A 24569-nucleotide genomic window follows, 5' to 3' on the forward strand; every position below is an offset into this window, starting at 1 on the left:
AAGACACAGACATGAGTTGTCCTGAGGGACACCAAAGGCTCCTGTGATGACCCTCCTTCACAAGGTACTCTTGGAAACTGAGCCAGCAAGTCGACAACCAAGTGACGAGGTGGAGACACAAGGAAAGAGGAATCCGAGTTAGATTCCTCTTGGCACACGGGCTCAGCTCATAAACTGAATTAACAAATAATAAAGGTCAGAGTGTGATTCAGGCTCCTTTCTTTGATCTTCTTGGGTAGGCCTAGGGCTGATGAAAGAGCTGCCTTCTCTTTATATTTGCTTTTTGAGTCAGCTGTGCGCCCTGCCCACAGCCTAGTGAAAGCTTAAAAAATGATGCCCAGGGCCACCCCTGGAGAACTGCATTTCATTGGTCTGCAGTGAAGCCTGGACGGTTTGTTTGTTTGTTTTTTAAGATTCCTCAAAGGATTCTAATGTGCATCCAAGGTTGAGTACATCTTTTCCAGCCCCTAGAAGTCTCCTGGGGGAAACCAGTCCTCTCAGATATAGCTGCAGTCCCCACGGCCAGGGAGCAGGCATGGACGAACGTGAGTACTGCCAGCCTATGCCTCCTCCCTGGCCCCACGGACTGCATCTATATTTATGAGTCTCCCCAGGAGACTTCTGATGGGCTGGAAAAGCCTTGCAAGGGAGGTGCTGTGATTCCCAAGTTCATGGTGAGAAAAACAAGGCTCAAATTTGTCCAACATGACAAAAGTCAAATAATGAGTACAGTGGAGAACTGGGATCCTAACTCAGGGCCATATTTTTCCCACAACAGCCGCTGCCTCTCGGCAATTAGCAGACATGTGTTGCTTCTGCATACAATATCCAGACCAGTCTTGTCTACTGCCCTGTGAGATGAGCATTACATTACCCCCATTTTACCAAAACACAAACTCAGAGGGGTTAAATGACCCCTTGGATCAAGTTCACACAGCTAGATAATTATCTAGAGGAAACATTTCAGTCTTCCCCAATATCTACTTTCTGAGCCCGGTCTTTACCCATTTAGTTCTTTTATTTCGGTTGTGATAGATTTGACCTTCTCCTGCTATGCAGACCTGTTGTTGCCAGGTCATAAGCGTGCCCCAGTATTACAGATTTTTAGTAGTGCCTCCAAGCGCCTCTGTCAAGACATAAGGGGTCAGCTGGCCACATGCTGAACATCAGCTGAAAAATTCATGCCGGTTTGCTCAGGATTACTCTAGGTTTGGAGTGCCTGGGTGGTGCAAAGGGTTAACACGCTTGGCTGCTAAACAAATGGCCAGAGGATCAAGCCTACCCAGAGGCTCCTCAGAAGAAAGCCTGACAATCTACTTCTGAAAAACCAGCCATTGAAAACCCTACAGAGCTCAGTTTACTCTGACACACACGGGGTCACCATGAGTCGGAACTGATTCGACAGCAACTGTTAAAACAACAACAAAAACAAAACCACCTAGTATTAACACTAAAAGTCCTGGATCCTAGAAGCCCCTTTAGTCATGGGCAAACCAGGACAGCTGGTCATCCTAGCTAAAGATGAACATCAAGGGAACGAAACAAAGTTCAAGGGATGAGATCTGAGGCTTGCCACTAGAATAAACATTAATCCAACCCAAAAGAAATGTCTGCTTTGGTGTGGCATTAAAATTCACGTGGAAATTAATCTGGAGATGATTAAAAAAAATAGTGACTAAGAAAATTTATGGGATAGAAACTAGGCCTTAGAAAGTTAAGGGGTGATTTAAGTTACTGGTTTTAAGATTCTTTTTTTAAATTTTTCATGAAGAGGCTACTGGTCGGTATTTTCCACGTTTGGAGAGGATGGCAAGAAGAAATATGTTTACTGCATGCCAGGCACTGAGTGTATTAAAAAATGTGTTGCCTCATTTAATACTCTCAATAATCCTATGACGGCGGCAGTAGTGTTCTCCATGTTTTACAGACAAGGAAACAGAAAGAAGCCCAGAGAGATTGACATGCCAAAGATCACACAGCTAGTAAATGTTGACACTGGGATGGTTTTAACTGTACATAAGAACTTCTTAACTAGCATTCTAAGACCCTAGCAGAAGTTAGCAAGGGGAAAGAAGAGGGTAGGACAAGGAAATATTTGTTTAAAGTAGCTCAGTTTTCACCTTGCCCAGGAAGAGGCTCAGGTGATGTCGTAGTCTCCTCTAGCTCCCAGCCAGGATATTATATTTCCTTTCCCTCATCTGAGGACACGTCAGCTTATTTCGAACTGGAAAAATCTATCCTGTCACCTCAGAACTAATTTTTGTATAAAATCTTTAGTTTATTTTTACTACATGCATATCAGAGGTACAGATGGAAAATTCAATAACGTTATAATCCCGGTGATGCCCTAGGTCTAGGATGACATTTATCTATGCAAAAGCACTTTTCTGGTCCTAGGAACGACGGTTGTGGCATTTTGAAGCAGCACCAGACTCTGCTGCAGAAATCCTTTCCTCTGCTTTTGTAAATCCTATGGGGGTAAAACAGAATTTATCAAGTCAATGAAAAATATACTTCAACAATGATCAGAATGTGTGTTTGGGGCTTCCTGCCTACTAACTACCATAAGTACACTTTAGGAGGGCTTCCCCCCGGCAGCTTATTTAGGACAGGGATGGTGGCATGGAGAAAACATGCCCCTTAGCTGGGGGAAGGTCCCACCTTCAACCTTCTTCTCTAGCATTCATTATCTGTGATGTCCTCAGCTAAAGTGTAAATGCATAAAAGAGTGGAACCATTAGCAGACACTGATACTGAATATGAACCTTTGGTGAAGAGTTTATTTTCACATTTCCTCATCTGTAAAGCATGTGAGGTACTGGTAGTTCAGTAGAATTCTCCCCTTCCATGTGGGAGACCCAGGTTTGATTCCCAGCCAATGTACCTCATGAGCAGCTACCATCCGTCAGTCACTGGAGGCTTGTGTGTTGCTATGATGCTAAATAGGTTTCAGTGGTGCTTCCAGACTCAGACAGACTATGAAGAAAGGCCTGGCAGTCTACTTCCCAAAATCAGCCTATGGATCACAATGGCCTGGAGTGTTTCATTCTGTTGTGCGGGGCTGACCTGCCAGCATTTAACAACAACAACATATGTAAAATGAGGGGATTAAGCTTGATGAGTAGTTCTCAACCTTCCTGTGAATCAGGGAAAGGACATTTTTTTTAAACAAATTGTGGTAACATAAACACAACATAGAATTTGCCATTTTAATCATTTCCAAATATACAATGCAGGGGCATTAATCACACTCACAATGCTGTGCTACCATCACCACTGTTTCCAAAACTTTTCCATCACCCCAAACAGAAACTCAGAACCCATTAAGCAATAACTCCCCATTCCTCCCTACCCCCAGCCCCTGGAAACCACTAATCTACGTTCTGTATCTATGCATTTGTCTACTCTAGATAGTTCATATAAATGGGATCATACAATATTTGTCCTTTAATGTCTGGCTTATTTCAATTAGCATAGTGTTTTCAAGGTTCATCCATGTAAAAGGATCTTTTAAAACCTACAGATGCCCAGACCCCATGAGATTTGTTTTCAACTGGTCTGGAGTGGGACCCAGATACAGGTATTATTAGGGCTCCCAGGTGATTCAAATTCAAGGACGACCTTGATCAGTCCTGATGGTGTACATGAGAATCATCTGGGCGATTAGAAAAATCCCAATACCCAGGCTATACCCCAGCCAATTAAGACTGATTCTGTAGAAGTGAGACACAAATGTCAGTGATTTTTAAATCTACCAGATGATTCCAATACGCAGCCAGCGTGAAGAAAAACTAAACTAGGTGGTGTCAAGGAGTCATTTCAACTGGAAAATCCTGTTGTGTTTAGAGCCTCCACAGTCTACTCCACCTCCAGCATTCTGTAGTTAGCTGTAATGCACTGGTTCCCAAACTTGTGTGCATCAGAATCACTGGGAGGGCTTGTTAAAACACAGATTACTGGTTCCCACTCCCACAGTCTCTGATTCAGTAGTTCTTGAGTAAACAAAACCAAACCTGTTGCCATTGAGTCCTTTCCAACTCATGGCACTCCGTGTGTTACATAGTAGAACTGCTCCATAGGGTTTTCTTGGCTGTAATCTTTACAGAAGCAGATTGCCAGGCCTTTCTTTCCACTGTGCTACTGGCTGAGTTTGAACCCACCACCAACATTTAGGTTAGTTTAAAAAAAAAAAATTGCCAACGAGTAGATTCTGACTCATAGCAACCCTAAAGGACAGGGAAGAACTACCCCATAGGGTTTCCAAAGAGTGGCTGGTGGATTCTAAGTACCTTTTGGTTAGCAGCCGAGCTCTTAACCACAGCACCAACCACCCGCACTACCAAGGAATCTGCATTTCTAACAAGCTCCTCGGTGATACTGCTGCTGCCGGTCCAGAGATACCATTTTGGAAACCACTGCTCTAAGGCATTATGGGCACCTGACTTCAAACTCAGTGAGTACAGAACCGAGAACAAGTAATTTTGATCTAGAAAAATAATCGGTGAAGAACACAAGACTGTCAGGACCAATACCACAGGCAGCTTTTGGACGGTAAGATGTGATACGGGGACACTGACTGGCACTAAAAATGCAAAGAAAATGGTGGTCTGCGAAGTAAGAAGATGTCAAAGAGATACTGCATCTACTTTGACATTTGGCCTAGAGCCTAGAGCTTCTGTCAGCCAAATAATAGGAAGGAGGGAGTGTTGGAGCATGGGCTGATTTCATCAATAATTTCAGACTAATTCTACCAGAACTCTTCAGTATATTGATCAACATCTTTCAATGATTTTTATTTCCTGAATTGGGTTATTTATGAAATTATTTTTCTGGCAGTATATACATATACTTCCCGTATAAATGTTTAGTAAAGTAGAGGGCCTGTGTCTGAACATATAAAAAGTGCATAATCATTGCACTGAATGATTGGGGATGCTCAAAACACAGAACCTTCAAGAACAGGGAAGAGGCATATGATACAGGATGTATGGGGAAATTATGTATCAGCTGTGCGTGAGTATATCCTGCTTATATTTAATTCTCACCAAGAAACAGTTTGACAACATAATCACAATATACAGATGCTAGAGCCAAAGTTCAAAAATAATTGTCTAAGGTTTCAGAGCTGGCAAAAACAAGACCCAATATTTGAATATAGGTGTGTCTGACTCCAAAGCCCAGGTGCTTTCCAATATATTTCTTGTCTCTCACACCATACATACCCTATCCTTCTATTTTATACACTACTAAAAAATCAAACCAGTTGGTCCAGTCAAATCCAACTCATGGCTACCCCATGTGTTGCTGAGTAGAACTGTGCCCCACAGGGTTTTCAATGGCTATGATCTTTTGGTAATAGATTGCCAGGACTTTTCTTCCGAGATGCTTCTGGGTAGATTCAGACTGTCAACCTTTCAGTTAGTAGCAAGGTAGATCATTTGTGCCAACCAATAGGGCCTGGGAAATTACTACCCTTCCTAATCCAGTGCTTCTCAAACTTTACTGTGGTAAGAATCCTCTGGGGACCTTGTTAAAATGAAGATTCTCAGGTAGGACTTGTGATTTTGCATTTTAAACCAACTCCCACGAGATGCTGATGCTGCTGGTCCATGAACCACACTTTCCCTACCAAGATGTTACGAGATCTGGGTTTACAGCAGGCTTTATGTGACTAAGAGAAGGAGACATAAAAAACTTCCTAAGGAATTACTCTAAAGAAGACATCATTTGTCTAAGAAATCGAGGATAAAAGGGAACATAGGCTGGGATTATAAGATGAAAAAATAATGGGTAAAAATTTTCCTTTAAAATGGTCAATCAATCATCTGTTTGGTACCAAGCAGCCAAATTAACCAAAGTCTATACTGATTCAACCTAATGAACTATTACTTCGCTACAGTGGGGAAGAATCTAGAAAGTAGCCTACCTGTTGATAATAGAGAGAAAAGTGCAATCTTCTATATTGTCCTAATGTATGGTTTTAAATGGTACAATGGTATATGATGGTGACTGATGAGTGCTGATACAATAATAGGCCTTCCCCCTACATCCATGTATATGTAAAACTTAATTTGCATTTTCAGACAAATAATTCAGCTACACTTGCTAATAGTATTTTAAGTCAAAACATCTGGATGCTCCTTAAATCACAGTGGTTTTAGGCTAGAGCTTGCCCCAATCTAATGCCAATATTTTCCAAATATCTCTTCGCTTCCAGAATTTCCATATGGATTGTAGCCCTGACATTGCTGTTGTTAGTTGCCATCCAGTTGGCTCTGACTCATGACAACATTGTGTATAATACAAGGAAACACTGCCCAGTCCAGTCCTATGCTATCTCCACGATCTTTGACATGTTTCTGCCCATTGCTGCAGCTATTATGTAAATCCACCCCACTGAAGGTTTCCCTCATTTCTGCTGGCCCTCTACTTCACCAAACATGATGTCCTTTTCTCGCGAGTGATCTTTTCTGGTGACATGTCCAAAGTGAGGACTGACTGGAAATCATGAGGCTGCACAGCAGGCCCAGGGTATAAGAAGTAACATCAAAAACTCTATCCTGGGAGAAGGGTGACAGAAAGTAGAGTTGCTAGTCCTGAGATTTGAAATCAAAGCAGAATATGCTGAAATCTCTGTGGGCATAAAGTAAAAGGAAGTAGCTGGAGATGCACAGAGTCTGTAGGAATATAAAGGACTAGGGAGCAATTTGACAAGATCTTGATTTTTAATTAAGAAACAGAGAGCTATATAGGCTTCAGCTTGGCTACCCTGACTTTGAATTCACACTGAGTTTCCAAGATGCCACAAGTCCAGGTGAAAGGTAAAAAATTCAATCAACTAAATGGCTCTTTTCTTTTTTTTGAAAAGGCTAGTTTGACTATCTCTGAAATAATGGATTAGACAAGCTCTTCAGAAGCTATGTTGATTGCTGCCTTGGGCTCGTGATTTTACCAACGGGAACCTGAAAATAAGTCTTTTGTTAGCTGTCAAGTCAGTACTGACTCATAGCGACCCTATGTACAACAGAAGGAAACACTGCCCTGTCCTGTGTGATCTCACAATCGTTGTTATGTTTGAACCCACTGGTGCAGCCACTGCATCAATCCATCTCATTGAGGGTCTTCTTCTTTTTCGCTGACTCCTCCACCTTACCAAGTATGATGTCCTTCTCCAGGGACTGGTCCCTCCTGATAACATGTCCAAAGTATGTGAGATGAAGTCTTGCCACCCTCGTTTATAAGCAGCATTCTGGCTGTACTTCTTCTAAGACAGATTTGTTCGTTCTTCTGGCAGTCCATGGTATATTCAATATTCTTCACCAACAGCATTATTCAAAGGCATCAATTCTTCTTCAGTCTTCTTTATTCACTGTCCAGCTTTTGCATGCATATGAGGCGACTGAAAATACCATGGCTTGGGTTAGGTGCACCTTAGTCGTCAATGTGACATCTTTACTTTTTAACACTTTAAAGAGGTCTTCAAGTCTAGATAAAAATTATACAAAATATACACATCTGCTTAATTTTTGCCATACATAATGAAAATGAAGATTTTTTTGTAAATAAACACTTTTGTAAAAGTGTTTTGTAAATAAACACTTTTCTATAGCATGCTTTATTCAAGAACAAGGTGCCAATTTTTCTTGGGGTGAAGTGACACCTAGATTTGTTGATAACTGGATTAGTTTGGATTTTCTTGGCAGAAGTGACACCAGGATGTTGTTTGCCATTATAGAGTCTCTGCTGCTAAAGGTTTTATTTCAGATTAGAAAGACTTGAGGTATTACTGATGCCTAAAGAGAGACTTATGGTTAATCCCATGGTCATTTTTCTCTAGGTGGATTAGATAGTGAAAACTTATATCTATATATTTATCTGAAATTTTCAAACCCTATCATCATGGTGTGGGAGAGCTCGGCAGAGATAATGTTTTGAGACAGAGAAAAATATCAATAAACAAGGGATTTGAAACTTAAATCTTCAGTCAAGTCTTGAAATTGGAAATAAATTTCATTTGTCAAAAAAATTCTGATAGGTTCATATGGACTAGTGTGTGGAGACGAATTCTGAGGTCTAGCAGTAAACAGCACTATGGCTGAGAAGTGATGTTTTCCCGGGACCCAACTTAAAACCAGTTGCTATTGAATCAATTCCAACTCATGGCAATGGTTATGTCAGAGTCTGTGTTCCATAGGGTTTTCAATGGTTGCTTTTTCAGAAGTTGATCACCAGGTCTTTCTTCTGAGGCACCTCTGGGTGGACTCAAATCTCTTTCAGTTAGCTGTGGAGTGAGTTAACCATTTCCACCACCCAAGGCTTCTGAACCAAACTTAGGATAGTGGCAACACGTATGTCATGGAAAAGGTCATCCTTTTTCTGGAACCTAAGTGATTAAAAACTTTATACTTAAATAGGGAAAAAATATATTTTATCATCGTTTTTAATTGTTGTCGTTTGTTTATGCTTTTCCTTGCTCAGCTTCTAGCCTCCAGAGTGAATCCAAGCAACTCAGATTTATTTTAGAGAAAATGAATGGGTCAACCAGGATTTTCCAGTAATTATAAAGCTGCTGGACTTCCCCTTCGTTGTAAGGTAAACCATACGTTCCAAATAGAAATGTTAATCAACGGGATGACAAAGTAAATAAATCGTCAAAGAGATGTCAACCTTACATAACCATCAACTTCTTGTGCACGAGGCTCTTCATTTCCTTTATCAGAGCCTGCATTTACTTGGCAAAATTGTTGTCATTACTCTAGCAATTTGATTATGTCATGGTTCTGTATTTCCATTTCATGGTTTTCGATTTTTTTTCCCATCTCCAAAAAATAGTAGCATTTCTTTCCTTTTCAGTCTAAGGTACATGAAAAAATACAGGCAACTCTTAATAAGAAAATGTTCATTTCTTCTAATGGTCTCTCCTTCTTTAAGGTCTCCTTTTGTAGGCTTATAATCTCTACTTCAAGCTCCACATTTTTTTTCATTATTCATTTCCTTTATTTAATTGTGAATTATCAGACATCACATTAGTTGTCTGGTGAGCAAATAACAAGTTTACTACAGTTTAAGGGATGCCAGAGTACAGGCTGTATATAAGCACATTTGAGATAATAGCTAAGTTTGTTGGTGACTTTCTACGTGTCAGGCATTATGCTAAATGCTCTGCTTGCAGTATTTTATCTAACTTACAGAACAACCCTCTTTATATAAATCCTATTATTACCCCTATTTTATAGATTGATTTATAGCATGGATTACACCTCAACATAAAGAAAACAAAAATCCTCACAACTAGACGAATATCATGATAAATGGAATAAAGAATGAAGTTGTCAAGGATTTCATTTTACTTGGATCCAAATCAACAGCCATGGAAGCAGCAGTCAAGAAATGCATTCGAGTGCTCGCTTCGGCAGCACATATACTAAAATTGGAACGATACAGAGAAGATTAGCATGGCCCCTGCACGAGGGTGACACGCAAATTCCTGAAGCATTCCATATTTTTAGTTTCTGTTAATGGCGGCAGAATAATTTGGAAACAGACAGTGGTGATGGCTGTACAACACAATGAATATAACCAATGTTGCTGATGTAACAAATGTAAAAAAGTTAAATTGGCAAAGGTTTTCTTATATATATTTTTATCACAATAAAACAATTAAAAAAAAGAAAGAAATGCATGTGAAAGCCGGGCAATGAATAAGGAAGAGCAAAGAAAAATTGACAACTTTGAATTATGGTGTTGGCAAAGAATACTGAATATGCCATGGACTGCCAGAAGAACAAGCAAAATTGGTCTTGGAAGAAGTATAGCCAGAATGCTCCTTAGAAGCAAGGATGGTGAGACTTCATCTCACATACTTTGGACATGTTATCAGGAGGGATCAGTCCCTGGAGAAGGACATTATGCTTGGTAGACAGTCAGCAAAAAAGAAGATGACCCTCAATGAGATGGATTGACACAGTGGCTGCGACAGTGGGCTCAAGCATAACAACAATCATGAAGAGGGCACAGGACCGGGTAGTGTTTCATTCTGCTGCACAGAAGGTCACTATGACTCAGAATCCATTCGACGGCACCTAACAACAACAACAACGCTGATGAGGAAATGAGGTGCAGGGAGGTTTAAGTAACTTGCTCAAGGCTATACTGGAACTGGGAAGTGGCAGAAACAGGATTTGAACCTGGGTCACTTAATTTTAGAGCCTGAGATTGTAATTACTATCCTCTACTGCCAAAGCAATCACCCAGAGGCCATTCAGTATGGGTCTGGCTCAACTCGTGCCTTTGGCTGCCTTCTCCAAAAGACCAGTTTCCTTTCCGATTCTCATCCTATTTCATTCCTAGCTCAAAATAAAGCTCACTTTCTTATTATCTAAACTTTGAGGAGCCGTGGTGGTGCAACCATTAAACACTCAGCTGCTAACCAAAAGGCTGGCAGTTTGAACCCGCCCAGTGGCTCCGCAGGAGAAAGATCTGGTGGATCTGCTTTCTTAAAGACTGCAGCCTAGAAAACCCTACCGGACAGTTCTACTCTATCACGTGGAGTCGCTATGAGTAGGAATCTACTCGAAGGCCCACAACAGCAACAATAAATGATCCAGACACTTTCCTGACACCCTGAGATGCAGCCATTTCTCTCAAGGCCCTCCAGGCAAAATCCCAAAGATTGCTGGCCATCCTCCTAAGTCCCACATTCCCAGGTAATTCCTTCTGCCCACCTGCTACAAAGGTTTCTCTTGTTGTCTTGTATTTTTGATTATCTTGGCATATGTGCACCTGCTGATGGCCCAACCATTACCCAATTGCATACAAATTTAATTAGAACATGTAAGGGGACTTCTGATTATAACACAAGGTGGGGAGAATGGCCAGACTTGGGGTGAAGCTAACATCTGAACTTGTAAATTATTATTGTGATAGCTTAAGAAGTATGGTGATGAAATGGCAAAGTATTAGCTGAATATACTATTAGAAGTACATTTTATCTGGTTATTTTTCTTCTCAAGCCATTGATAATTCTAGGCTTATCAAATCATGCACCAGGTGGAATTATCGTTATTTTAAAGCAGGAAGATCAAAAGAGCACCTGCTCTTACCAACAAACATCCCAAATAACTAGTGACAGACTGAAGATTACATGAGATGTTGGCCTATTTAGAAAGCTCTTGAAATCCCCAGTATTAAAATTATGCCACTGTGGAACTTCAAAGGCTTGGCTGGGTAAAATGAATTTGAAATGTCAGTTCAAGATCAAGTTAGATCACTTAATTATGCCGACCCATTATTTCAGTCAAGATGGAGAGTCATTCTTTCATTTTTCTTTTCATACTGCTGGATCTCATCAACTGTAACAGATGATCTAGTCTACACACATCTTTAAGCTAAGTATGGTGATTTTTCCTGCTGATTTCATTTCTTTTACTCTTGAAATACATATAATCTCCAATGATAAAATCATAAAAACATTATATGTATACTGATCTGTTTTTTCTTCTCCACTTTTCTGTGTACATTATATTTAATTTCCAATTTTTTTACATAGATGCCAATTAATTCTAGCATTTTGAAATGCATGTCTGAGGCAAATAATAATTAAAAACAAATGTTTTTTGGCTTGTATTCTCCTAAATTCCTCTTCAAATTCAACTGATTGCAACAAACTTTTCTTTATTCTCTACTCTAAACTGTGTATTATGTGCAGCTAGATCATTTAGGAGCCCTTTCTCTTTCAGTTTAGAGTACTGTGTGCTGTTGAGCTGATTCTGACTCATAACGACCCTATACGACAGAATAGAACTGCCCCATAGGGATTCCTAGGCTGTAAATCTTTATTTAAGGGAGCCTTTTGTTTCCTATGGCAAGAGCAGCTAATCATGTTTTCGACCATACTTCCTTTTACCCCTTCCAGTTTTCCAACTTTCCAAGCTAACAAAAATGTGCAACACTTGGAACCTTAGGAGAGTGGGACATTCTCAGAGCCTGATGGCAAGCAACTGGGAGGGCCTGGAGAACACTGCTTTAGCTCTGCCTGGCCCACCTGAGGAAGGCCACTGAAACCTCAAAGGGAGCAGGTTATCTCAGGCTTGGAGTTAACAGTTGTGAACTCATCATGGTGGGCTTTGATTTCCTACCTGACTGCTTAGGAGGTTAGGAGACTGCTCCCTGCTGAGTCCTAGTGTGAACTCCCCACCCTTAGAGTTTGTTTCTCCACATCCAGATTACTTTCTTCCTGGACTTGGCTCTTGTCATATCCCCGCAAAAGATATGTCAAAGTCCTAACCTCCTATATTTACGAATGTGACCTTATTTGGAAATAGGGTCTTTGCCGATGCAATCAAGTTAAGACGAGGTCGTACTGGATTAAAAGCCCAAAAGCAAATCCATTGCCATAGAGTTGATTCTGACTGCTAGTGACCCTATAGGACAGAGTAGAACTGCCCCATAGGGTTTCCAAGGAGCAGCTGGTGGATTCGAACTGTCAACCTTTTGGTTATCAGCCAAGCTCTTAACCAGTGTGCCACCAGGACTTTCAAAACAAGTGACTGGTGTCCTTATAAGAAGAGGGAATTTTAGACACAGACACACACACGGAGAATGCCATGTGACCATGGAGGCAGAGATTGGAGTGATGCATCCACAAGCCAAGGAATGCCAAGTATGGCCAGGAACCACCAGAAGATAAGATGAGGCAAGGAAGAATCCTCCCCTACAGCTTTCAGAGAAAGCATGACCCTGCTAACACCTTGACTTGGGACGTCTATCTGTCTCAGTCTGGAAGGTCTGCTGAAACCCGTTCAGCATCATAGCAACACACAAGCTTCCACTGACAAAGTGGTGGCTGCCCATGAGGTGCACTGGCTAAGAATCGACCCCAAGTCTCCCACATGGAAGGTGAGAATTCTACCACTGAACCACCACTGCCTAGTAATTCTATCTCTTCTCCTTGTTCCTTCAGTCCTAAGGATGGTAACACCTTCCCAGTGTTGCTAGTCTATGGGTGCCTCAGCACTCTGGTTTGTTGCCTTAACCATGCCTACATTTCATTAAAGTCTCTTTGTTTAAACCTTCGGAGTGGTTCTGTTTCCTGCTGGAATACTGACTGATAGATGCCCTAAACTTCTACGTTTGCAGTACCCCAGAACTCAGCCAGTACCCAGGTCCTATATATAGTTTATTCTCCTCATCAATTGTGCTTCCCCAGGGCACCACCAGAGTGACCTTCAGTACCACACTCCTCTCTTTTACAGGCTTCTTTCTTCTTCAACTCATATTCACTGCTCAGTCAGTTATCTTCTGAGGATTTAATTCAGAGGTCTTAACCTGATATACATGAAAGCATAAGGGTTACATGGCAGATTTTTTTGCAGGGAGAAGCATGTATACTCTAAAACTATATATAAAAATTGTGTGTATGTGCATGGGGAGAGGAGCCATAGCTTTCATCGGCTTCTCAAAGGATCTATGACCCAAGGGGGTAAGAATTAATTTTAACTAAGGAAGGAAAGGAAGACGTGCGTGATGGGACTGGCTCTACCATTTTAATTAGTGATGCATGATTCTTACAGTGTTTTTATACCCTACGTGGTGATTTCTGACAATTCCCTATTTATAACGAGAATCAACTCTGTTGGGTGTCATAAAATAGCCTTGGTTCTAAACAATTTGGGAAACAAAATAAGTAAAGATAGAGGTCAAAATATTGCTCTTATTAATCACGGTGACTAGCTTAGTGTGAGAGCCAAATGCAGTCGGCTGGACTCACTTATCCCATCATAGGCAAAGTGGGGCCAAGGCAGGCTTTCTGCAATGGGTTTGTCCAGGTAAGACTTAAACAACATGGAGGGTGGGAGAGAATGCTTGCTTTTTGCAGGCAGCTCAATCCCAAGAGGAAGAAGAAAATGATAAGCTAAGCTAAGCATGCCCAATTTTTCTTCCAAATTTACCAATCAGATATGTTCACCTACTCAGGAGTGAATAAGTAGAGAGGTGGAGAAAGGCAGAAGAATTCCCCACCAATAAACTATACCATATTTTCCTACTCCTTGTCCTAAATTACATAAGGCGATAAGTTACATCATTTAATACCTATCATGGAACACCTCAGAAGTATAAGCACAGGTCTGCGGGCTATGCCTGTGACTCTGTATTAGGCTTTAGCCATTCTAACTCATGACACCTCCAAGCCAGTTCTATTCCACAGCCATTCACCATCCAATATTGACAGAAACTTGTGAGAGAAATAAAAATATTAAGTCAAAAACTCTAACATTTATAAACATAATTGAATCATGCAGAGTAGGGGTACCAGTTAGGAGATACTTCTGGCTTCAAACAGCAGAAAATCCAACTGAAATTGGCTGAACAATATGCATATTGTTTTGTTTACATAATTTGAAGTCCAAATGCCCATTAATGAGCCAATTACTGACAGGGAGGATAGGATTACTCTTAGGCTAATCAGCAGATCAAGGTGGAGTCAGCTCCCCCTAAGGTACATGGACTGAATTTGGGAACAGTGGATATGGCTAAAAAAAAAACTGGGATTCTCTTAGGAAGAAAAGGAGAATGTCAAGTGGACAACCAACAATGTCCAGTACAGCTGTCATACTCAAAGTCGTTCCTACTTTTATATCCATATGTCCTATACAAATAACATTTTAGTCTATTGTTGAGATCTAGTCCTAATCAGCTGAATCTCATGAAGAAAGAAGAGAGCACAGATGTTGAATAAACATGTGTTGAATAGAAACAAATGTACTGAACCATCATATGCATGGCCCAGAATTGGGGTTGGACTAGGTAACTACAGAGACACCTTCCAACTATAATTCAACATTAACTTGCAGGAAGTACATGGAATATAACCAAAGGAAGAATTCTTTCCAAGGCAGCATACCAAAGGATGTTTCTTATAACTCATGGAAAAGATAGTGCTTGGTACAATCATCACATTTCTTAGAAGTCAACTGGGACACAAAACAGATAGGATGGAATAAGGTAGTCATCACCACAACAGCAGCAGCTACCAGTTATCAAGCCCTTCATTTGTGCTATGCTCTATGCTAGACATTCAAGTGCATTTTAGTACTTAAACATTTCAACAGTTCTATGAGGTAAGTTATTTACCCAGTTTACAGATAAGGAAATTGAGGCTTAGAGGTATAGCATCTTGCCCAAGATCACCTATAAACCCAAGCATGTCACTCCACAGCCTTTGCGCTTAACAATGTGCTGTTACAGCCCAACTAAGATTGACAGACATCAACCCAGGCTAGCTCAGGGACTCTAGTTAACTTCATCTCTATTCATTCCCCTACTGCAGAATTTCTTTTCATAGGCAAGATCATTGGGCTCCATGTATTATACAAATTGCCAAGTGCTCAGAATCATTTTAGCTATGATAACCCAGAAAGTGTTCTCATCAATCGTTCTTGGATATTAACATCTGAAAAACAAGAAAATAGTTTTTGTCTGGTCACACTTGCAGGTGGAGTCCTTCCAGTTTTGGAGTAAAGCCTGCTTAAGACTTTCCTTGGTCATTTGACAGTCAAGAAAGCAACTTTCCAAAGCCATGCTTAGTACTAACTGCCAGAAGAAAGAAGAGCTACTTGCAGGCCTCTGCTAACGTCCTACTTGATCCTTTAAGTACCCTAAGTCCACGTTGTTCCACTTGTAAAACTGGAAACATAACATTTTCACCAAGGATAATGTAAGATAAGTGTTCTGAGCTTACAGGAGAATAAAAACCAAATGGTTTTTTAAATCAAGAAGAGATATTAGAGATCATGAGGTCAAACTCACTTCATAGATACGGAGAATGAGTTTCAGAGAAAGGGAATTCTTTGTCTCAAATCACATTTCTAGTAAATAACCAACCAGTTACCATTGAGTCCACTCCAACTCATGGCAATCCCATATGTGTCAGAGTAGAACTGTGGTCCATAGGTTTTCAATGGCTTTTTTTTTTTGGAAGTAGATTGCCAGGCCTTTCTTCCAAGTTCCTCTGGGTAGACGCAAACCTCAACCTTTCGGTTAGCAGCCAAGAGTGCTAACCATTTGCACCATCCAGGGACTCCACCTATAACATCAATACTCCTTTTATTTTTTCATCTGCTATGCCTCCCACCAAAATAATTTCACCTGGCTTATCATACTAAACAAATCCTTCTGTCTTCCTGGAATCCATCTCAGTCCTCCCTAATTGCTTCCTCCTCTGAATTTCTATGGTGCACAATCACATATTATTATTTAAACATTTTGTACATGTCTCTTCACTATAGCAAAAGGCTTTTGAACAGAAAATAATTTTTTTATATTTCTGCAGTACCCTATTCCACAGAGGCTAATATAATGACATTTACATAGTAACACTTGATATTCATTGTACAAATGAAAGGATAAAATATATCAGGCCAATAACCTGCAACAACCATTTTCAACCCTATGAATCTACGATTTGATAAAATGTGATTTCCAGACTCCATAGATATAACACTGTAAAGAAGTCTAAATGTTACAATGAAAATAAACCAATATGAAAATTTTACCCTTATGTTAAAGTTAAATTCCTCAAGCCTGCCTCTGTTTGCTCATTAAACAGTCCAGCACTTTTTCTTATCAAATCATATTTGTAAGAGTGCAATTTTGAAGCCACAGAAATTGAAGGCATATTTTTCAAATAGCTCAGTTACAAAGAAATGAAAGAAAACACCTCTCTGTTACTGGCAGTTTAAAGTTAAACGCAAAAGACTCCGTGAAGACCCCCACATGGTTATTTGGAAAATGAAACTGACCCAGAAATACTCTTCCCATACCTTTTTATACTTGGTCTCCTCCTACAATTCCACCCTCTCTAAGGCTCCAGAGTTTTCTTCCCGAGCATATCTTTCCCCTGTTCAGAATCCTTCCATGGAAACCTATTGCTTGTAAAATAAATTCCAAAAGACCAACAAGCCTTTCAAAACCTTGAATGTGGCCTCAGTTTACCTTTCTGGCATACTCTCTGATACATGCAGCAACTTCCTTAGCCAATCTGCCATTCCAGAAAAACAACTCTACATGTTTATGCTTCTCTAACAGGGGGCAGCAAACTTTTTTCTACAAAAGGTCAGAGAGTAAATAAATATCCTAGGCTTTACAGGCCGTACCCGTAAAATCCATTGTCATCGAGTCGATTCCGACTCATAGCAATCCTACAGGACAGAGTAGAACTACCCCATAGAGTTTCCAAGGAGCGGTTGGTGGATTCAAGCTGCCAACCTTTTGGTTAGCAGCTGAGCTCTTAGCCACTGCACCACCAGGGCTTTACCCAACTCTGTCACAATAGGGCAAAAGCAGCCATTGACAATATATAAATGAATGAGTGTGGCTGTTTCTAATAAAATTTTATTTATGGACACTGAAATTTGGATTTCATATAATTTTCATGTCATGAAATATATTTCTTGTTTTGAATTTTTCTTTAATAATTTAAAAATGTAAAAACCATTCTTAACTTCCCAGACCGTATACAAACAAGTGATAGTTCAGATTTGGCCTACAAACTGTAGTTTGCAGACCTCTGTTCGGTGACACTATACTTGTTCCTTCTGCCATGTCTTTCCTTTTTCTCATCTATGAATTCCTTTTCATTATCCAATGTCCAACTCAAACGCCATGTACCCTGGAATATAGGCATACCTCCAAGATATTGTGGGTTTAGTTCCAGATCACCACAATAAAGCGAGTCATACAAATTTTTTTGGTTTCCCAGGGCATATAAACATTATGTTTACATTATACTGTAGTCTACTAAGTATGCAATAGCATATGTCTAAAAAAATAATGTACATACCTTAATTAAAAATACTTTGTTGCTAAGAAAATGCTAACCATTACCTGAGCCTTCAGCAAGTTGTAATCTTTTTGCTTGTGGAAGGTCTTGTCTCTACGTTAGTGGCTGCTGACTGATCAGGGTGGTGGTTGCTGAAGGCTGGGGTGGCTGTGGCAATTTCTTAAAATAAGACAACAATGAAGTTTGCCACATCAGCTGACTCTTCCTTTCACAAAAGATTTCTCCATAGCACGCGATGACATTTGATAGCATTTTACCCACAGCAGAACTTCTTTAAAAATTGGAGTCAGTCCTCTCAAACCCTGCTACCACTTTATCAACTAAGTTTATGTAATATTCTAAATCCTATGTTGTCATTTCAACAATGTTCACAGCATCTTCACTAGAGTAGATTCCACCTCAAGAAACCACTTTCTTTGCTCACCCATAGGAAGCAACTTCTCATCCGTTAAAGTTTTATCATGAGATTGCAACAATGCAGTCACATCTTCAAGCTCCACTTCTAGTTTTCTTGTTATTTCCACCACATTTGCAGTTACTGTCTCCACTAAAGTCTTGAACTTCTCAAAGTCATCCATGAGAGTTGGAATCAACTTCTTCCAAACTCCTGTTAATGTTGATATTTTGACCTCTTCCATGAATCACGAATGTTCTTAATTACATCTATTATGCAATTCATCAATTATCTTAGGTAGCTCTTCTGGATAACTTTCTGCAGCTTCTACATCAGCACTTGCTGCTTCACCTTGCACTTCTATGTTATGGAGGTAGCTTCTTTCCTTAAGCCTCATGAACCAACTTCTGCTAGCTTCCAACTTTTCTTCTGCAGCTTCCCCACTTCTCTCAGCCTTCACAGAACTGGAGAGAGTTAGGGCTTTGCTCTGGATTAGGCTTCGGCTTAAGGGAATGTTGTGGCTGGTTTGATTTTCTGTTTAGACCACTAAAACTTTCTCCGTATCAGCAATAAGGCTGTTTCGCTTTCTTATCATTCGTGTGTTCACTGGAGTAGCACTTTTAATTTCCTTCAAGAACTTTTCCTTTGTATTCACAGCTTGGCTAATTGATGCAAGAGACCTAGCTTTCAACCTGTCTTGGCTTTCGACCTCCTTTCCTTACTAAGCTTATTTTTCACTTTAAAAGCGATTCTTCCTTTCACTTGAACACTTATAGGCCATTGTAGGTTATTAATTGGCTTAATTTCAATGTTTTCATGTTTTAGGGAAAAGGGAGGCCCGAGGAGAGGGATAGAGACAGGAACGGAGCAGGTCAGTGGAGCAGTCAGAACACACACAACAGTTATCAATTAAGATGTGCCATCTTACATGGGCACGGTCTGTGGTGCCCCAAAATAATTACAATAGTAACATGAAAAATCACTGATCACAGATCACCATAACAGATATAATAACAATGAAAAAGTCTGAAATATTGCAAGAATTACCAAAATGGGACACAGAGACACAAAGTAAGCACACGCTGTTGGAAAAACTGCACCGACACATTTCCTCGACGCAGGGTTGCCACAAACCTTCAATTTATAAAAAATGCAGTATCTGTGAAGTGCAATAAAGCGAAGCGCAATAAAACAAAATATGCCTGTATTTATCAATGCCTTCCACAGGTGATCACGTGCTTCTTCCTTTCTGCTCGCCTGAACACTTCGGTTATAACCCCGGTATAGTACTTGATGCAGTCAGCTTTGGCTGTTGTTACGTGTGAGCTCAGCAGACGGTGACTGGCTGTGATCTGGAGCTGTGTCTAATTCAACTCTACATGAACATCACACCCCTCTTCTTCTTGCTACACAACGCCGTGCACAGAGTCAACACTCGGCAGATATTTAATTTTTAAAATCTATTCCTTGCCTCTTTCCAAAACTTATCTGGAGTATTGATAATGAAATCAAACTAGAGAACTGTGATGGTCAGCTTATACCCTACTGGTTCTGTTTCTCTGGTGGAACCCTGACTGATACAAGAACTAAGACCACAGAAGTGGGGTGAGCAGATCATAAGGACTGATGCAGTCATTGAGATCGAGCTCTGGGCCTCCTTGCAGTCGGAGCTAAAACGGAAAGATGATAGTTCTAAGATTCTGTATCAGAAAGGAGGAAGTAAATAACATCTTCAACAGAAGCAAAGTTTTGTTATATTTTTTCCCCTGGCATTAAGTTTTAAAAGTAGTTGCCCATGGGAATTCGTGCAGGGCATTTGGTGACAGACTAGACACTGTTCTCCATGACAATTTATACTGAAAAAAAAAAAAAAAAAGGGATTTTTTTTTTTAAATACAACTGTTTCTCACAACAATGTGGGAAATGTCAAAGATAATTCCATGAGGAAACAAGGTACTGGAATGCCGCCAACTGGAATGTGCTCCAACTTGAAGCAAAGCTAGAGCTTAGAATATACCTAAGGCTGTGGGAAGACCCTAGGCCCCCTAGCCTATCTTCTCTCAGTGCTTCTTCTTCAAGGCTGAAGGCTCCAGACTAGTTCTCTGGCAAGGGCTAGCATCTGAATGACAGGAAGGCAGAACTGACATTATCTCTTGAAGTGGAGGGGCCAAAACACACTCTCCCTCAACTGGACGCTCAGGGTAGCCTACCTGCAAAGTCACTGACATGCTCAAGGGGAAGCGTGGAAGCTTTTCAAGCACTGGTTCAAGAATTTAATTAAGACCCCAGAGTTCTCCTTCAAAGAGCCTCATGGAAATGACTTTAGCTTGGAAAATGTTCAGAGTGGGTGTGAACAGCATCCCAAACTGGCAGAAGGAAAACTTCCATAATTCTTTCTTAAATCACTGAGTACAATTAGGACACATAGCACAATTCCCACTAGAACTGCCAGGTTGTCTCAGCTGTGAAGTGTAGCCCCAAGTAAAAGAACAAGTGACTTGCTATAGTGAGTTATTTATTGTTAACTGACTGAAGACGACCATCAAAGCCAAAGGCCAGCTGTCTTTTTCTAGCAGAAGTTAGATAATGGGGAAGATTGCCTCTTGGGGTCACTCTCGGTTTTGTGCTAACAATACTATTTAATTGGCATGAGGATTTTACTTCCTGTTTGCCATAAAGAATTTGTATCTATTTTACCTAAATTTGTTTCAGTTCATTATGGTACAAGTTATAAAAAACTAGACTAAATCCTGACCAGCCCAAGAGGTCAGGAAAGGAAGAACAGGATAGGGAGTAATTTAGCACAACATCTGGAGTCAGAAAGACATGAGTTCAAGCCCCTGTGTGACCACTTATTAATTCTATGACCTTGGGTTACTCTACCCCCTCTAGACCTCAGTTTCCTCTTCTAAAAAACAGAGATAATGACAGCGACCTCACAAATTTGTAAGATTAAAAAAAAAGCCACCTGTATAGTGCCCAAGCACCCAGAAAATGTCAGCTGCTCCTATAATTATCTGCATCCCCCACTGAATCTACCATAGCAGCTTGCACACAGTAGGCACCAACTAAATACTTGCTGATGGATTAGCTCATTTCTTGCAATTAAACTGACAGCCATTCATTTGCTAATCGTGGTGCCAGTTCAGAGGGGCTGAAATCTGCCTCACAGATGCCATGAGTTTCATGATTTGTTTATAAATAGGCAAGGCTTGTCATTTATAAACAGATTCATATGAGTGAGTACACAGGAGAGAGGGGATGAAATGCGATGAAAGACAACAAACACGACTCAGGATTGACAACTTGAGCTAGGGGCTGCTCAGCAAAGCTAATGAATACCTTGCCCAATGCCTAAGCCACTCAAAATCGGGAGGTGCTATTATTATCATTGGTCTACCACTGGAGCTTGAGATTTGCTCTTCTGGTATAGTGATCCTGTCCAGATAGAAATACAGGGCTTACAGGAGTATTAAGAGGCTGGAATTACAGAAATTCCATACAACTTGGGATGGACGGACCTAATCATGGTTCAATAAGTCCTGTATTGTTCTTGAAATATTTATTTATAAGGTCTAGGACACTAAATAGAGCTGTCACATCTGGTTGTGCAGGCTGAACACTGCACAAGCCTCAGGATGCCTCTAAGGTTATCGAGTGTGCAAATCAATGTTGCATTAGCCCTGCTAAACAATGGTCAACTCTAGAGTGTCTGAAACTTACTTTCTTCTCACTGATGACTAAACTCAGAACAGAAATTTCTTAAGAACAAAATTGACATGAAGTTTGAGGATATATTCAGCAGACTAACAGGTTTATGCTTTTGATCAGGGGCGAATTAACCGGTAAGCACGGATTTACTTGTGTTTACTTACTAATCTGTAGTACACAGTTTCACATGGGTTTCACCACATCTTTGCAGACTACAGATTAGTAAGTAAGTAAAAGTAAGCCCATGTGTACCTTGCTTACTGGGCACTCCATCCCTGGTTTTGACCCATCTTAAGTGTTCTGAATCTGAAGTACACATTGAATCAAATTGTTTGACTGGAATGTTGTTGTCATGTGCCGTCGAGTCAATTCTGACAGTGACCCTACATGACAGTAGAACTACCCCATAGGGTTTCCTAGACTGTAATCTTTACAGGAGCACATAGTCAGGTCTTTTCTCTCATGGAGCTACTAGGGGGTTCGAAATGCCAATCTTTCAGTTAGCAGCCAGCTCTTAACCAATCGCAGCACCAGGGCTCCTTCTGAATAGAATAACCCGTTGCAGTCAAATGACACAGACTCATAGCAACCCTGTAAGACAGAGTAGAACTGTCCCATAGGGTTTCCAAGGCTGTACATCTTTACGAAAGCAGACTGCCACATCTTTCTCCCTCAAAGTGGCTGGTGGGTTCGAACTGTTGACCTTTTGGCTAGCAGCCGAGCACTTAACCACTGTGCCACCAAGGCTCTTCATGAACAGCATACCAGAAAACCAAATCTGTTGCTGTCAAGTCAGTTCTGACTCATAGCAACCCTACAGGGCAGAGTAGAACGGCCCAATACAATTTCCAAGGAGTGGCTGGTAGATTCGAACTGACGACCTTTTGGTTAGCAGCCAAGTTCTTAACCACGGCATCGCCAGCGCTCTTCTTGAACAGAATACCAGAAAACCAAACCTGTTACTGTCAAGTCAATTCCAACTCATAGCAACCCTATGGGACAGAGCAGAACTGCCCCACAGGGTTTCCAAGGAGAGGCTGGTGGATTCGAACTGCTGACCTCTTGGTTGGCAGCTGAGCTCTTAACCACTGCACTACCAGGGCTCCCTTGCACAGGATAGTGGCCTGTTAATCAAAATAGTCTTCAGAGAGTACTGGAGCCAAATGTGGACACAATAAGCTTTATAAGTTTGATGTGATTAATTTAGTTCTGGCCTTAGCCGAGGAGTATCCAGGGACCTATAAAAGATATGGCAGGTAAGTGAGTATTATAAAACAGAGAATCAGGTGTCCAAGATGGCGTAGGGAGGTTGCTGATTGTGTGGGTACAAAAAACCTGGTGGGCCCTCAAACACAGAGCCTCCTTGCTGCTGGGAGTGAGAGGCTGGCTACTACCAGGCAAGTCAGTCTCTGGATGTGAGATACCAATTTCTGAATATGAGTAACAACTCTGGGTCTTGAGCACCACTCAGGGGAGTGAGGGTTCCAGAAGGCATAAGTAGGGACCATGACTACATCAGCCCAGCAGCAGCTAACCCCAATGATTCTAGAAAAAATAACACAAAACTACAAGTTCCAATGAATTGTGAGGGTTAAAATTTTGTTTTTCCTCTAGCTCATTTTAGCCCAGGCAATTCATGTAATCCAGTTACAATATGTGTTAGTGTTTCCTGATGAATATGCTTTTTACGGTTTTATAATAGCTCTAAGAAGCATTCTCATTTAAATGAAATGATGTTTGGGGCATCTGAACAATTGTCTTTTGATTAAAGCTTGACTCATTATTAAATAAAAAATACGAAGCTTTCCTCTCCCCATATTGCAGTCTTAACATCTCATTCCCAGGTAGAAAATCAAAGCTTTATAGGGAGCACAGTCAAAACCATAGATCTTGTTATTGATGGAGTCTCTATTAATCCTTTTGTGCCCATGAACTTTTTCAGCCTTTAGGGTTTATTGGGAAGCTGCTGTACCACTGACAGCGCGTGCTGCCGCAAGCCAGGGGCCTTTATGACTGTTTGAAACCAAAGAAATGAGTGTGTGCCGAAAATGACTATTTTTACAGGGTATTTCATGAGGTGTCTGAATTTCTGGTAGGAAAAATATAAATTTTGAAAATTTTTATTGGTTATATATATGTAATAAACCCCAGTGGGGATTCTGGGATATAACTAGTGGTACTTCATTAATTGTAAACACTTAGGGTAGGCTTGTGCGAGGGGGCAAGAAAGAACAAATCCATACTACCTACCGAAAATTCAGACACACTCGATTCAGCATGCTTCCATTAATAAAAACACGTGGTATCAACAAAAAATTTAAAGCAGAAAATAATTGGGTTAAATGTAATTAAGCTTAAAGAAATATTTATTTCAGATCACTGCATCCTTGGGATTTGCCCAGCTAACTGGCGAGGACCACTCAACACTTTTTGTTCTTGCAGTCAGGCAGGCAACAATGTTTTTGCAGTTGAAGGACAGAAGCTTTCAAAAAACCTTCTAAAAAGATGTCTCAAAAGGTATATATCGAGTTCAAATGTGTACACTTTCTTGGCTATCTAACATTTTTTTGCAGCATCAAAAGCAAAGAACTCAGTGTTTTTTGTCAGATTAGTACAAATTGGCAG

General features: G+C 40.6%; 1 protein-coding gene and 1 non-coding gene across 3 annotated transcripts in view; one reads left to right on the forward strand and one right to left on the reverse strand.

The window, feature by feature from the left end:
- The window catches only part of RCAN2 (regulator of calcineurin 2), a 356048-nt gene that overhangs the window by 150960 nt on the left and 180519 nt on the right, over window positions 1-24569 (reverse strand). The gene's annotated exons all lie outside the window — the stretch shown is intronic.
- LOC111821114 (U6 spliceosomal RNA) lies at window positions 9401-9507 on the forward strand. The gene has a single exon (XR_002824585.1). It is a non-coding gene; the product is annotated as a U6 spliceosomal RNA (small nuclear RNA).

Source organism: Trichechus manatus, unplaced genomic scaffold (assembly GCF_000243295.1).
Source record: "Trichechus manatus latirostris isolate Lorelei unplaced genomic scaffold, TriManLat1.0 scaffold00065, whole genome shotgun sequence".
Taxonomy (NCBI): domain Eukaryota; kingdom Metazoa; phylum Chordata; class Mammalia; order Sirenia; family Trichechidae; genus Trichechus; species Trichechus manatus.